At 42.7% G+C, this 16,662-nt stretch overlaps 1 protein-coding gene and 1 long non-coding RNA gene across 7 annotated transcripts in view; one reads left to right on the top strand and one right to left on the bottom strand.

Annotated features, from left to right (window-relative positions):
* CDH11 (cadherin 11) overlaps positions 1–16,662 on the top strand; it is a 182,109-nt gene that overhangs the window by 73,613 nt on the left and 91,834 nt on the right. The gene's annotated exons all lie outside the window — the stretch shown is intronic.
* LOC123570529 (uncharacterized) overlaps positions 8,478–16,662 on the bottom strand; it is a 450,649-nt gene continuing 442,464 nt past the window's right edge. For all 3 annotated transcript variants that reach the window (XR_010583772.2, XR_010583771.2, XR_012429118.1), the window contains one exon: positions 8,478–8,646. This is a non-coding gene — a long non-coding RNA (uncharacterized lncRNA). The remainder of the gene's footprint in view (positions 8,647–16,662) is intronic.

Raw genomic sequence — 16,662 nt, 5'->3', positions numbered from 1 at the left:
TTTACATTTATTATCTTGTTTGACGTCACCAAGACTTTAGCTGCTATGTGCAGGGGTCATGATTCTTTCATAGATGAGGACACTGAGGTTTAGAGAGGTTAAAGAACTTGCTGAGGACCCCTGATGAGCAAGGGGTAGAGACAGGGTCTCCACTCTAAGCACAGCAATGTAGTGCCTCCTATTGATCAATGTCTCTTCCAATTCTTTTGTACCTTGACTTACAGTCTTAACCAAGCTGGGATGGGAGGGAGTTGGAGGGCAATTACTATTACAGTTATTTTGGTATGGCAATGTCCTAAATCTCTACTTGAGGTTTCTAGATTCAGGGGATACATGTACATGTTGGTTGTATGGGCATTTTGCATAATGGTGAGGTTTGGGCTTCTAGTACACCCATCTCCAAATTAATGAACATTATACCCAATAAGTAATTTTTCAGCCCTCCTCCTCCCTTTTTGGAGTCCCCAGTGTCTATTATTGCCATCTTTATATCTATGTGTACCCCCTATTTAGTTCCCACTCATAACTAAGGATATGTAGTATTGGATTTTGTGTTTATGAGTTTTTTCACTTAGGATAATAGCCTTCAGCTTCATCTATGTTGCTGCAAAAGACATGGTTTCATTCTTTTTTTATGACCGTGTAGTATTCTTTGTGGCTGTGTAGTATTTCATTTTTATTTTATTTTATTTTATTTTTTTTGAGACGGAGTCTCGCTCTGTAGCCCAGGCTGGAGTACAGTGGTTAGATCTCAGTTCACTGCAAGCTCTGCCTCCCGGGTTCACGCCATTCTCCTGCCTCAGCCTGGCTGTGTAGTATTTCATAATATACTATACAGCCATAAAAAAGAACATAGTGTGTGTGTATATATGTGTGTGTGTATGTATATTCTACATATATATGTGTATAGAGAGGATGTATGTGTGTACAGATACACATATATACACACATAAATACATATATGTCTATATATACCTAGACATATATACACACGTATACATATATGCACACATGTGTATGTGTATATATGTATATATGTGTGTATATATACACATGCATACATTCGCTCTATACACACATATATGTGGAATATATACACACACGTATACACACATGCATTCTTTATGTGTATATATGTATATACATACATATGTGCGTATATGTATATGTACGCACATGTGCATATATGTGTGTATATATGCACATATATGTATATATACATGCGTGTATATATGCACATACATATACATATATACCACATTTTATGCACACATATATGTATATATACACACATACATACCACATTTTATGCACACATATATGTATATATACACACACATACACACATATATATATACACACATACGTACACCACATTTTCTTCATCCTGTCATTTTTTGATGGGCACTGAGGTTGATTCCATGACTTTGCTATTGTGAATAGTGTTGTAATAGACGCATGAGTGCAGGTTCTTTTTTGATATAATGATTTCTTTTCCCTTAAGTAGATACCCAGTAGTGGGATTGCTGGGCTGAAAGGTAGCTCTATTTTCAATTCTTTGCAAAATCTCCACACTGTTTTGATGGAGGTTGTATTAATCTGCATTCATACTAACAAGTGTATACGCATTCCCCTTTCTTCACATTCTAGTCTCCACTTGAGTTTTAAAGGAGACTTAGCTGGTTCTGGCTAATGCAGCAGGATGCGACTGAATGTATCCAGTGAGTGAGGGGCAAAAATGGCAAGAGGAGAAAAGACTGGATGTGTTCACTCATCAGTCATCTTGAGAACCATCCCTATGTTAGGCCTTGGACTAGGTGCTGGTGATACAATAATAAATCATGTGTATCAATACAACAATGAAACTGTACCATTGCTTCCAAAGAACCCCTCTTCTTGTGATGGAGCCAGGCTGGCAAACAAATAATCATGGTACAGAGTTCCTTTTAGACAGCTCCCTGGATCTGTGAAAACCCAGAGGGGCTGACTTCGCTGGAGGAAATCAGGCAGAGCTTCAGTGAGGAGGTGACCTCTGTGTTTAGACGTGATCATGAGTAGGAATTTATCTGGAGAAGACCAGGAAGGATTTTCCAGGCAAAGGGAACAGTACAGCAGTTGTTATGTCAGTATTTGTCATTACTAGGTGGGATGTCTCATGACATATTTGTTTTCATTTTTATGTATCCTTAGATAGATACATTTAAATAGTTAAGATGGTTAAAATAGATAAAGATGGTTAAAATTTATAAGGTGAGGCCGGGCCTGGTGGCTCACGCCTGTAATCCCATCACTTAGGGAGGCCAAGACGGGCGGATCACAAGGTCAAGAGATCAAGACAATCCTGGCCAACATGGTGAAATCCCGTCTCTACTAAAAATATAAAAATTAGCTGAGCATGGTGGTGCACACCTGTAGTCCCAGCTACTTGGGAGGCTGGGGCAGAAGAATCTCTTGAACCCAGGAGGCGGAAGTTGCAGTCAGCTGAGATAGCACCACTGCACTCCAGCCTGGTGACAGAGCAAGACTCCATCTCTAAATAAATAAATAAATAAATAAACAAACAAATAAAAGGTGAAAAAGAGTCTACAGAGAATTAAGTCGTCTTCAACTCCTATACTCTAGGCCTTCAATTTCATTCCCTGGAAGCCACTATTGTCAGTTTTCTGTGTGACTTCCAGACAGTTTCTGGGCAGTTACAAACACACACATCCATATAGCTACTTCCTCCCACATTTGCATACATAGATCACACGCAGCTGTAAACACTGTTTTATACTTTATTTATTTTATTTTATTTATTTTTTTGAGACAGAGTCTCACTTTGTCACCCGGGTTGGAGTGCAGTGGTGCAATCTTGGCTCACTGTAACTTCTGTCTCTGAGGTTCAAGTGATTTTCATGCCTCAGCCTCCAGAGTAACTGGGACTATAGGCGTGTGCCACCACAGCTGGTTAATTTTCTGTATTGTTAGTAGAGATGGGGTTTTGCTACATCGGCCAGGCTGGTCTTGAGCTGCTGGCCTCAAGTGATCTGCCAGCCTCGCCTCCCAAAGTGCTGGAATTACAAGCCTGAGTCACTGCGCCCAGCCGCCTTGATTTTAAAAGGAAAAATTTATTAAGCTTTTTCCTTTGTTTTACTTGCACTCATTTGATTTAAAACCTTTTAATTTTAAGTTTTAAAACTATCCAAATCTACAGAAAAGTTGCCCAAATAACACAGTAAATTCTTATGAACACTTCATCTGGAGACACTGAATTTTAAAAAATCATTTTGCCATGTTCTATGCAATGATTTTATGAATTTAATCCCTAATCAAGGTACAGCTTGGATGTCAGTTACCTGGAGACCGGAATGCAGTTCCTCTCCCCAGCACTGATTTAGTGAGATAACGTAAGATGTTCTCGAAATCGATGTGTTCCTCTCATTGTCAGTTTCCCTGAGATGCCCACAAGCAGCAAATCCACCCCCAGGATGGGGATCCATCCCTAGGATGGAGATGGCTGGAGGTGCCCCTCTTTGGGCCACTTGATCTTTGGGAAAGGATTTTCTCTGCCTCCTCAAGTGCTCAGCAAGTGCTTCTTGGGTAGGCGAGTGTGCTCTCTGCACTTGCCTTCCGGGCCCTGTGGTCCAGGATGGTCACAGGCAATCCAGTTGAAATCTAATCACTTCACTTCCGACAACCAACCATATAGACAGCATTATCTCTTCTGTTTAGCTGGTCAGAGTCAACACGGCATCTCAAAGGCTGGTGTAGGATTCTCTCCTTTGAAAGATCAAAGCGCCTGAGCATTGCTCAGATTACCTGTGCATTTCCTCCCTGCGTTACATGGCAAGGGATAGTCTGTACTCAAAGTGAGAGGGCCTTTGAACAGCATGACAAGCAGGAAGTAACTTAGTAAGGCAGTGTCTTATGATTTTAAGCCCTAGGCTTAAGAGGATTGTTTTCTGGTATTCATTCATTCATTCATTCATTCATTCACTAACTTGTCAAATAATTCCTGAAAGCCTCCTTGGTACTCTTTTATGCTCTAGGCCAAGACGTGTGCATGTTGCTTGCAGACTGGGTCCCTAGGATCTACTGGGTGACAGACAAATAGTCTCAGTCAAAGAAAGCAATTGAACCTGAGAGTGGTGGTGTGGAATCTCCAAGGACTTACTTCTTGGCTATTCGTTAATTAATTCATACATTAAACACCCATTTACTGACCCCGCCTGTACTCTCTGGCCCTACGTGATTCTTGAGCCACAGAATTACCATTTCCTTTCCTGGCTACTAACCCAAATTATCCTGTGTGCAGTGGGGGACTCAGAGCTCAAGGCAATTAAAGAAATCAGGGAAGTAAAGGGAACGAGCCATACTAAAATCTGCCACCAATTACATGTGTCTGCTGAGGATCTAGAAGACTGTAGCCAGACACCTGGCAGATGCTACCATTTGGAAGCTTTAGAAAATTTGTGGCGGGGCTAGTAAGTTTATCTTTTCTAGGGGTTCTTTTACAATTTAAGCACCATTCCAAAAGCTGTTAGGCTGCCATAGCAACAGTTCATATATGTATATATATATACACACACACTTTTGAGGGAAACAAATTTTTAAAAACTTGGTCACATTCTTGCAAGGGCTTGTGAGAAGATACCTCTGTAAATGAATGTCTAGCAAGTTTCCTGAAGTATCACATTTCTGTCTATAACATACTATTTTGGACCTCTTAACACTCCCAACCACTTTTCAGAATTTCCACTTGAAAGATGGACCTAGGAGGACGGTGATTCATTGCCCCGAACCATTTACATCATTCTTTGGGCAGGGAAAGGAAAGGCCTTTGTGTAGTTTCAGCTAGCCACTGGTTTCTGCCGGAGCCCACGTCCCTGCCGTGCCAGCCCCGACACACTGTGGGATGGAACCGGTGCCCACACAAGGACCCACCAGGGTGGCTGGAGCTCAGACTCATGGGAGCATGTCCGGCTCTATTCTCTCTTCCCCAATCCTTCTCCACTGAGCCGCAGCATTATTTCTGTAAATCCAAATTGTATCAAGTTGCTTCAGTATAAAACCCAAGCTTCAGAAGCTTGCAGTCCCTCTCAGAATAAATTGCTAAGTCCTTTGCCTGGATTCTAAGACTGACTTGATCCAGGCCCCACTCCCAGAAGCCCCCCTTCCCCTCCCTCCCATTTAACTCTGTCCATATTGTGCTGCTGGTAGCCCTGAACGCATTGTGATGTTTGACACCTCGACTCCCTTGCTCACATTTTTCTTCTCTGCCCCCATTTGTCCGAGTATGCAGAGAAGCATCTTCTCCTCCAGCAGGGGCTCCTAGACCCTGTGAGATAGTTTGTCACTTTTTACTTCTTTATAGAGAGTGCCTTGATTCCTCAGTGTCTATCACTTCCACGGGTCCTGGGTACATGTATCTTCATGAGCTCCCTTTTCCATTAAAAAAATTAAAAATTACAGTTTATGACCATTTTGGTTTAAAGAGGAACATAGCATTCTACCCTAAAAGGTCATTGTTTCCTTCTGATTTTAAAAGAAATTAAAACATTGCTGTGCATCCTCTAAAAGTGTTGTGGGCACTGTGCCTACTGTTCCTAATGGAGCAGCCACACTGATGTTCCTGGGTTACCACATTGCCAATTAGTTGTCTTCAAGTTTGTTAAATCCTTGAGAATAGAGTTTGACTGTGTAATACCGTGCCATCTATTGCAGTGTGTGGAGTGCATACTCATGTGTGGTGAACAGGCTTTCACAGGAATGAGAGCATGGTCTCCATCCACCTGCCTTCCACTGCTGAGAGCTTTAGCAGACACTCCCTCTTAGGCTAATGCTCCTCATCCATTTTCAAAAGGGACAAGATCCTCCCCTCCCTTTTTCTGCACAGCCCTTTAAACTGCACAGAGCTTCCTTGTGCATTATCCACTTTGATTTCTTGAGATGAACATTAGCTACCCCATTCCATAGAAGAATAAAATGAGGCCCAAAGAGGTTAAGCAGAGCCTAGAAAACAGAGTTGTCCCCTGCCCAGAGTCACACGTAATATGTGGCAGAGCCAGGATTCTACTCCTCCCCTGCCTCCAAGACCATGCCAATGTTCTATCAAACCACAGGACAAGAAACCTAAATTAAGGCAGAGATCGCTTCATTCCCTTTACTATTTTGGAAGCATCAAGAACTGTAAGAAACAGGAAATCCCAACATGGGTAGAATTGCTTCTGCACTGAACACTGCAAGGCACCACCCAGTTCCCCAGTTCACTGAAGGTCTGGTGGTCTCAGCTGGTGGGAATGCTCTTGGCAGATGACCTCACTTGCAGCTTTCACCTCAGCCAAAGTCATGTTCTTTCCCAGGGCAACTCACATTGGAGGGCTGATCAGTAAAAGGCTGGCCATCTCAGCTTTCTTGAGATTATTTTGAAGGACGATCCTTAGCCCAGATGACCATGCAAGGTGGTCTGAGGCTGTTGCTGGGCTGCATCACACATCTTCTCTTTATGTCTGCTTCTGCTTCCCCTCCCTTTTCTTCTCCAAGTGTTATTCCAAAGGGTACCCCCTAGTAAACATCCCCACGCTTAACTCCATCTCAGAATCAGTATCCCAGATGATCCAACCTATGACAAACTTTATTTTGCAACAAGCCTTCCTATGTCTGTGCATGAATACACAAGATTCATTTGTTCCTCCATTGTTTTCACTGAATGCTTATTCATGGGATGCTAAACACTGTGCTAGGTACCAAGATACTATGGTGAACAAGACAGAAAAGGACCTCTGGTTGCAGGGAACTTAAATTACTTCTACTCTGAATGCAGATATTAATCCTGTTTCTGCAGTAAAATTATGCGTCTTTCAGAGCATTCTGGTCACCTCAGCATTTACCTGGAGTAGCAAGAGAAGCCTCCCATCACCTGAGCCCTGCTGATTGCTTTGCAGAGTAAACATTGCTTCCAGGAAATCAGTAGCAGTGTCTGAAAGGCTTTCCCACCCTATTAGAGGAGGACCCAGAGTGAAGTTGGGGCTGCAAGGAACTTGGGATAGACAGGAGAATAGGGGCTGGAATGTCTGTCCACAATAGATTTGGAGAGGGAGGATTCAGGTGCAGAGGAGAAAGCCAGTGGGAATCACTGTCAGGATCAGAAGCTGAATGAAAAATATCAGACAGAGGGGAGACAGGTAAAGATTTAATTTGTAGCAGGTTGGAATAAGGTCCAAGGGAGGAGTGAAGTGGGGGTTTTCTTGCAATTCTCTACAGTTCTTATTTTAAACTATTTATTGACATCCTGTTTTAACTGGAATAAAATCCAGACCCAAATTTTGCTGCCAATGCTTTCCTTGAGACAGTCACTCCCTACCTCTCTCTTTGCCCATCTGCTCAGCTGCATTGGACAATTGCTGCTCCTTGAGCAGACCCAGCCCTTTCTAACCCCAGGTCTTGGAAGTCTCCTCACACACCTGGCTCTTTCTCATCTTTTAGGATTCAGCTTAAATGCCCCCTTTTGGGAGGCCTTTCCTGACTTCACAACCTCTGAAGCTATATCCTCCACCCACCCTGCAGTCATTGGACATATCCTCATTCTGTCTAATTCTTCACAGTAGTAATCACAATTAGCAAATATCATGTCGATTTCATTTCATGGCTGATTTTTATATTTTCTGTTTTCCCCATGAGATTCTAAGCCCCGTGAAGTTTGAGAGTTGCTCAGCCATATCCACCCCTATGTCCTGGATGCCAAGGGCAATGCCATCCATACTAGTAGCACGCTGTAAACATTTCTTGAATTAATGACTAAACCAATATGACTACACCAATAACCAATTATTAAGCATTTCCCTAATGAGTTGACAGAAATGCAATGGTTGGTATGTTTGGGACAGAAGCCTGGAGCTTGGGCTCCTCCACACTGCTGGGATGAGCAGAATCTTCAGATATCTCTCTCTCTGAGTTCCTCCTGGACCATCACTCAGATTCGAGGGGTGTCATTGCCTGGAGCACTCCACTCTGGGGAAGCCAACAGCTGCATAATGGTTTTCCTGTCTATGCATTAACATGGACTTTTTGGGGCTGCTCCGGCTTGCCTGACCCATCTCCCAGCAGGAAAGGCCGTGCATCTGTAATACTCTGGAAAATTGCGGCTGACATGTAGCTCAGTACCCAAAGTGGTTTCACTCAAGCAAATGCAGAGAATAAAAGCCATGTGCTTAAAATGCTTGAGTAGATATCAATCAGAAGAACGTTCCAATAATCTATGTTTATGAAGCCTGTTAGTATGAATTTTTGAAATAGCACTTACTCCACTTTATTCTTGACAAATGGTGTTTGTAGCCATTGAGATATTTTATTTCAATTACGTGTGGATGTTGTAGGGAAAAGGTTTCTGACAGTATCAAGGCATAAGACATTTTTTATTGTGCTTTTATCACCATTCCCGTTGCTAAACTCGACTGGACGGTTCATTAAGATGAAAAATTAACAGCACATACTATGGAGAGAATGATCATGTTCCATGATTATTCTTCACAGCTTGTGGAGACATCAGAATTCAGAGTAGCAGACAGATGACAAACATGCTGGTCTTTGGAAGAGGTGGCGATTGGCCAGTCAGTTGGTACCCATGTGTGTTCCTACTTGTATGTTCAGCCATGAGCTGAGATGCTGGAGGAGAAAGAAAATACGGAAAACATGGTTGTTGCTTTCCAAGAACATACCATCTGTTTGGGAAGGCCAGGAAGATGTCAGGTGTCAATCCAGGAACTGCAACGGGTTAGACAATTGCCCAGCACTTTGGTTCTGACTGTAAGTTAGAGAGAAAACTCATTGTGGACTTTAGAGAAGAGTTCTTAGACCTTGAAGAATAGCAGGATGTTGATTAATAAAATATGTTCTAAAAATAGTAGCTGCTGATGGCTATGAGGTTGCTTTTGGGGAGTAATGAAAATGTTCTGAAATTAGATGTTGGTGATACATGCACAACTTTACAACATACCAACAAACACTGTACACTTTAAAAGGCTTATTACACTTTCTATGCATGCAACAAAACATCATATGTGGCCAATAAATATGTAACATATTATACGTCAATAAAAAGCATGGTCTTTATGATATATGAATTATATATCAGTAAGTCATTATTTTCAAGCACTCTACAAACTCAACACTGCTAAATTACAGTGAATTTTATTACAGGTGAGAAAACTATAATTCATTAGAATACACACATTGATGAGGCAGGGTGACATTAACTGAGAACTTGCTTCATATGGCAAGGAAGAAGGCGCTTGCCGATTCTATGGATGAGAAAACCGAGAGTCAAATCAGTTCATGCTTTGCCTAAGAAGCCACAAAGGTGGGAAATAATCGGGCTAGACTTCATCTCTTTCACATCCAGATGCTTCCCACCCCATTCTTCTGGTGCCCAAAAAAGACAGATCCTAAGATGTTGTAAGAACATGAGTGGCAACAATGATAAAGTGATGTGTCTCTGCGAGTATTTTAAAGTTTGTGGAATGTCCTCACTTCTTTTCTCTCACCTGTTCTTAGACCATCCCTGTGAGATAGGATCAGAGGCAGGTGTGCGGTGGGAAACAAGGGAATGGAGGGAAAGGAGACCAAGTCTGTTTTTGCAGGCTGCATAAAGAATGCTGTATTTGTTTCCCAAGTGTTCAAGGTGTTTTCTCTGTGCCTTCGTCTCTATTTTGGGCTCTTTCTCTACCTAGACTTTGATATGCATCCTATTTCCCCAAGACAAGAGGAATTTCCGAGTGAAACGATAGAGATATGGGATCCACGGATATTTAGAAGCAAGGCTTAGAATTAGATGTCCTGTCTGTTACATATAGAAGTAAGTGCTGTTTCTTTTCTCCTTTGTAGAAGGAGTAGATACACATTTCTATTGTAAGTCACATGTTTAGATTAAAGGCACTTAACTCATTATCTCCCCTGCAGAGATAATGAGAGAGCTTTTGATGTCATTCTCAGCTTACTGGTGTAAATAATGGGTCAAATTCTCATCCTGTTGGACAGGATGGAAATCCGACTCAGGATTTGTAAATACTGCTGCATGTGATTTATTTTCACAAGACATTTTCTTCCCTAGCAGACAGTGGGATAGCAACGTCCCGGGAAACAGCCCGTGGAGGAGTCACGATGCATTAACCTAAGCAGTGAGATCAAAACAAAAGCTCTGCTTGTGATCCCCCTGCCAGAGCCCCAATCTCCGCAGTCCCCACTGTGTGACTGCATTCGGGAAGCCTAGATAAAATTAGATCTTCCCGGAGTAAAAAGGAACTGGGGGACTTAGGAAATGGAAGTCTGTCTCAAGCAGCAGATGTCTTCTTTCCTCATTTCTTTGGAGTTTTGTTAGCGTTAAAGAAATTAAAAGAACAATTCTTTTTTTATTAAAAAAAAAAAAAAAAAGAGAGAATGAACACTTCTTGAAATACATCCCTGCCAGTTTTGGAGTGCGTTTGCTTTCTCCCCTCATCAGAGGGCTTGGATTCAGCCTGACACAGGAATGGGGATGTCTGGCTTCTCATCTTTTATCTACCTCCTGCTGGACGAGTGATTGTTCTGTGTTTCTATTTGCTTGTTTGTCACAAGTGGTTGGTGACTTCCAGATCCCTCCCCAGCCCCAGGCTCCTCTTGGGTTTCTTCTCTCAGGTCTTGGCACTCTTGTCTCCTCAGGGAAGTGGAACAGCCTGAGTCTCTGTTGCTGGGATGTGGATGATCCCAAGGGCCGAGTAAACAGTTCAGAAGCAGGTGTCTCTGATGGAGGCTACTCTAGCAGGGTTGTTAGGGGAGAGAGGAGGGTGGTTATTACAATCATCCAATAATCAATGTCTACGCCAGAAGGATTTTGTGTTAATGGAGGAATGTTTTACTTCTAATGCACTTAAACCAATGACTGTCACATAGGAAGGCTCCCTAAACAGGAGTCAGGGTGATGGGGATGGCAAGGTGCAAATCTACACAGTTCCAAATATCCAGGTGTTTCCACACTTAGGACTGTGTAGACAGAGGTTCACAGTGACTGATGGAGTCCAGGTCACAGCTAGAATTGTACAGCATGTGCTGGAGGGCCATCTGCCTAACATTTTACCTCTACAATGAGAGAGTAGGGGTGGTGGGAATTTTGTCTCCATTTTTCAGTGCAAAAACAAAGGCTGAAAGATCGAATTATTTTCTTGCTGCCACACAGCTGGTAAGTGGTATCAGAAGATGGAAGCTGAACTAAAACTTCAAATCCAAGGTGAGCTTCTTAGATCTCTCAGGTGGCTCTTCCTCTGCCTGAGCGATTGGGTTTCCTCTCTCATGTGATGTTGCCCAGAGCAGGCTGCAGTGATGTGGTGTGATCTGCCCCCTTGAATGTCTCCCCTCTCTCTTACTCAATGACAGAAACCTTAGGCTAGAGTATATATTTACTTTCAGTGTTTCCTTTTTCATCCAAAGTTCTTGCATGAAACATCTCCATCTGCCCTGCCATCTTCTTTCTGCCTTTTGTCTTCTCATCTCAAAATTTCTTCTTTTCTGAGTTATTTCAGGCAGAGAGTCAAGTGGTGGATGTTTGCAAAGAGACTGGGACCTCAGTATCCGAATGATTTCTTGTCTTCAAAGTGTATCTCCCACTGGGAGCTGGACTCTAATTACCTATGATACCACCTTGGCTAATAATATCTCTAGAACTCTTTTGTTGGGGCGGGGGGCAGTCTGCATTTTGAATCATTTTAGAAATGGCAATAGGTCTGTCTTAGGAGAACATATGAAACTTCCAAAATGACATCCTACAGGCAGGATGGCTGCAGAATGGGAGAAGAACATGCCCCTTTACATGGGTTGTGGTGAGCAGTGATTTATGATCCTAACGGGGTAGTGGGGTCTGCATTTCTTTTGTGACTTCAAAGCTGTCTCCATCAGGACATTTCAATGCCTGGGTTCTGGCGTTTGCACAAAGTCAACCTCTTTAATTGCAAACCACGGTCTCTATGGAAGAGAAACATGGCAGGCACCTTCCTATTAATATAAGCAGGTACAGTACCAGATCCATTGCCTCTAGAGTCTTGAGCAGAATAAAGCCAAGCCTTTGAATCAAGCCATAGGGAGAATCAAGAGGCTCTGGGGTAAAGCAGGAAATAAAAATGAAGATAGTTAAAGAGGCTACACTAATCATGCAGTCCACCTTAAAGTCAAATTGTTAAAATGAAACCTCTAAGATCATCACAGTGGTCATATGACCTTGAGTGAGCTATTTAGCCTCTTAGAGCTTCAATTTCTTCACCTATAAGATGGGAATAATATAAGTGAAAACCCACAGGGCTGTGTGCAAATTAATAAAAGAAAGTATGTAGAGTGCTTAGCATAGGGTTCAGCATGAAATAAGCCCCTGCTAATTATAAGCCACTATCCTCATCGGCTGCTATTAGTGAGCTGGGACTACCTGGACAAGAAGCCCTGAGCAGACAGAAAGCCAAACAGGGGCTGACTTTGGACCTGTCCACTCTCACGTGGAAACTGTATTTTTCCTGAGGGAATAGATTTTCTTTCTTGAGGCAGCCTCAGTCCAACTCTCGGATAGCAGCCTTCATCTTCGCTCGGATCTCTGAAAACTAAAGACTAGGTATGACTTATGCTTTCATTCTTCGTCAATAAAATGAGGATAATAATAACCCTTACTTTTGTTGGCTGATGTGTAAAATGAGCTAATGTTCATGAAAGCCCTTTGTAAATTATAAAGTGCTATAAAGTATGAATTATTATTGTGATTGCTCTACTCCAGGTATTCCATAAACAATGTGGGAAATTGAGAACACACACTCCTGGCATTTAAAAAGCATTTATGCCTTTTTAAGTATATAGCTCTAAACTGTCAGCAGATGGGTTTGATAACGCAGTCTTCAATCAGATTCAAATGTTAGCAAGCGCCCATTAAGAGTGACTTTCTAGCAGGGGCACTGCTGTGGGTGCCAGCAGGCAGCCGGGCACAATGGTTGGCTGTGGCAGGCTGTACTTCCACTGGGCTTGAATACCAGCTGCTCATGTGCTTTGCAACTTACTTTGAGCTGAATTACCAAAGGTCTTCTGAACCTCACTTCGCTCATTTGTAACATAAAGGTAATAATACCTACCTGACTGACTTGCTGTGAAGAGTAGATAAGATAATGATCACCAAGCCCTGGGCCCACTCCCTAATGCAAGAGATTAGGAAGCCACCTCAGTGTAGCACCCTGGATGCTCTGATTGACAAGGGTTCCTTCTTTTGCCTTGAGCCTCTCACTGAAACAAGTCAGGGTTCCTCCTCTCGCTGGGTTCCCAGCAGCCTTGCAAGGTCACTGCCAGTGCAGCTCCCCAGCCCTGCCTCCCACTACCTCATGAGCCCTGCCGATCTTCAGGCCTCTCGGTCAGTTCCAACATAACTAGGTCTTTGCAGATTTCAAAGCCTCCTCTTGATAACTCGAGGATCCAGGAGGACGTGAGGAAATGAGGAGATGGGATGGAGCAGAGGGCCATTTGTGAAAGCCAGTGTGAACAGCCTGAATTCCTGGCCATGTCTCTCAGATGCTGAGGGGCCTATCTGGACCCCAAGGACCCTGTATTACCAGCCAGTCTTATGTGGGCAGTCCAGATACAGCCACATGCACCCTGTTATGGTGACTAACCAGAGGAATGTAAAAGTGACTCCAATGCCATTAAGCTTTAAGCATTTACTACATGCTATACATAGTGTTCAGCACTTCAACAAGAATTATCTGATTTAATCCTTCCAACAACCTAAGGAGAAATGTACTCTACTATTACCCACAGTTTTGAAATGAGACTACATGATTAGGAAGTGCAGAGGTCGGCTGTGAACCTAGTGCTCATGACTGCAGCATTACTTATTAGGATACAAATGGCCTGTGGCCAGGATAACAGAGGTCGCTGGCATCCTGGCAATGGGTTGTTCTTCCATCTAGCTTAGTTCACTCTATCCGTGTTAGTTTTCAGGTGTTGCCACTGAAACAAAGTTCCACAAATTGATGGCTTAAGCAGCAGGCATTTATGGTCTCACAGTTCTGGAGGCTACAAGTTCAAAATCAAAGTGCTGGCAGAGTTGGTTCTTTTTGAGCGCTCTGAGGGACAATCTGTTGCCTGCCTTTCTCCTCGCTTCCGGTAACTCAGGCCTTCCTTGGCCTCCTCCTTGTGTCTACATTTCCTCTTTTTGTAAAGATATCAGCCACGTAGACTTAGGACCCATCCTAATGACTGCATCTTAACTTGGTCATCTGCACAGAACCTAATTCCAAATAATGTCAGATTTGCTGAAACTAGGGGTTAGGGCTTCAACATCTTTTTAGGAGACACAATTCAACCCGTAATACTGTTCCATAATACCGCCCATAAACACATTTCTAGGATTTACCCATTGCCTGGAATGTATCCAAGTGTAAGTGTCTTTCTCGCGTAAGTATTCATTGAATACTGCTTAAGTGCTTCATACCGTGGTACCACCTGGAGATAAGAAAATGAGCAAAACACCTATGATCCCCATCTTCATGGATTAATGACACACTCTTGGAGGACTTCAAGTCCATAGACCCTCGCAGTACTGGCACTAAGCTTTTTTATTTATTTTGTTTTATTTTAGAGATGGAGTCTCACTCTGTTGCCCAGGCTGCAGTGCTGTGGCACGATCTGGGCTCACTGCAACCTCCAACTCCCGGTTTCAAGCGGTTCTCCTGCCTCAGCCTCCCAAGTAGCTGGGACTACAGGCGCACACCACCAGGCCCAGCTAATTTTTGTATTTTTAGTAGAGATGGGGTTTTACCATATTGGCCAGGATGGTCTCTATCTTCTGACCTCGTGATCCACCCATCTCGGCCTCCCAAAGTGCTGGGATTACAGGCATGAGCCACCGCACCCGACCACTGGTGCTAAACTTTTATCATTAATTTTAAATGGCTCATCTAAGGGGGAAAATGAATGTAGCTTCATCGTTCTGAATAAATCTAAAGAGAGGATAACCAGGAGATGAGTATTAATATTTGATTAACTTTATTTGCATGTGCACAGCTCCATTTGCAAACTGGTTTGTGATTTCTCAAAATCTGTATATGTGTGTGTGTGTGTGTGTGTGTGTTTTCCTAGTTTACTGGTGGGGTGTCATCGCAGGCCTTCTAGACCAAGCCCTGAAAGCAGGATGATGTTAACCAGGGTGTATCACTTATTAGATGGAAGAACGATTAGCCTGTGCTCTGTTTAATTAAGCTTCACTTAATGGGCAAACGTTTCCTTTAACAGGCCTGCTGTCACCTCATCAGTTATTTAAGGCAGTTCATTTCACAGCAGGGGGCAAAAAGAGAGAAAGGAAAAATTTATCATTTGCTCAAACTTGATTGGTCTGAGGAAAAGTGTGGCTGTCTAGCAAGTGCCTAATTGCTGCTATGATCCTGTGCTTATTCTCTATTTTGTACCAGGCTTGTTATTGAAATGCTAATCAGGATTAGATCTCACCTCTTGATGAATGATTTTGTAAAAACTTGATATTTCTCATCTCAGCTAGGAATGTCTGTATGCAAGTATAATGCCACTGCAACTGAATGGGAAGATAACTAATGCCCTTAATTTCTCAAAGAGGGCTGTGATTTGGTACATACAGTACAAATCAGGGGAAATCAGACTGAAATTAATTTCCTTTTTTTGCAAAGGCACTACCTCTGTTATATCATGAGTCGCTTTTCTTTGGCTGTTTTTGCTGCAGATTTAGAGAACGCTTGGCACGTGTATTTGGGTTTCTTTCTTATGGCCGGGGTCAAATTTAGGTTATATCATTTTGTTTGATGCCAGAACTTGGGCTTAAGTTCTCTGATTCTCTCTCTCTCTCCTCTTTTTTTTTTCGCTCTCATCCTGTCACCTAGGCTGGAGTATAGTGGCGCAATGTCGGCTCACTGCAACCTTTGCTTCCTGGGCTCAAGTGATCCTCTCACTTCAGTCTCCTGAGTAGCTGAACTACAGGCATGCAGCTGCATGCCTGGATTTTTTTTTTCTTCTTCTTCTTTTTTATTTTTGTAGAGCTAGGTTTCTCCATGTTGCCCAGGCTGGTCTCGAACTCCTGGGTTCAAGCAATCTGCCTGTCTTGGCCTCCCAAAGTGCTGGGATTACAGGCATGAACCACTGTGCCACTCCGATTCTTTTGTTTGCCAGTTTAGGAGTTATCCCTGCCTCACAAGACTGATAAATATTCAGTATCATTCATGCTTCTAACTCAAAGTCTAACATTGCAGGTTTGCAATATAATATTTTCCTTTGCCTTTATTCCATCGCCTCCCCCATCGATTCACTCTCGGTGATGGGACAGAGTTATTTTTCCTTCTCCCACAGCAATCACACATCCTTGTCAATCTGAGTCTTAGACTCTCTGCTTCTTCCATGTCCTAAGGGCTTGACACATCCAGATGGAAACCGAATAAGTAAAGCAGACATTCATTTATTTTGACCAAGGGACAGACACCAAAATTATAGACATTTGGCTATTTTTTCATGGTTAATTGACTCGCAACTGACTTTCCATCTTTGCATGCTTCAGCACAGGCATGAATCTCAGCATTTTCTTCATTTGCAGGGGCAAAATAATAAAACATATTATAATTATGGGTATCATTTCTTTGTTATTCATGTGTGTATGTGATCCACCAC

The sequence above is a fragment of the Macaca fascicularis genome, chromosome 20 (assembly GCF_037993035.2).
Source record: "Macaca fascicularis isolate 582-1 chromosome 20, T2T-MFA8v1.1".
Classification (NCBI taxonomy): Eukaryota; Metazoa; Chordata; class Mammalia; order Primates; family Cercopithecidae; genus Macaca; species Macaca fascicularis.
This window is presented reverse-complemented; position numbering and strand designations above follow the sequence as displayed.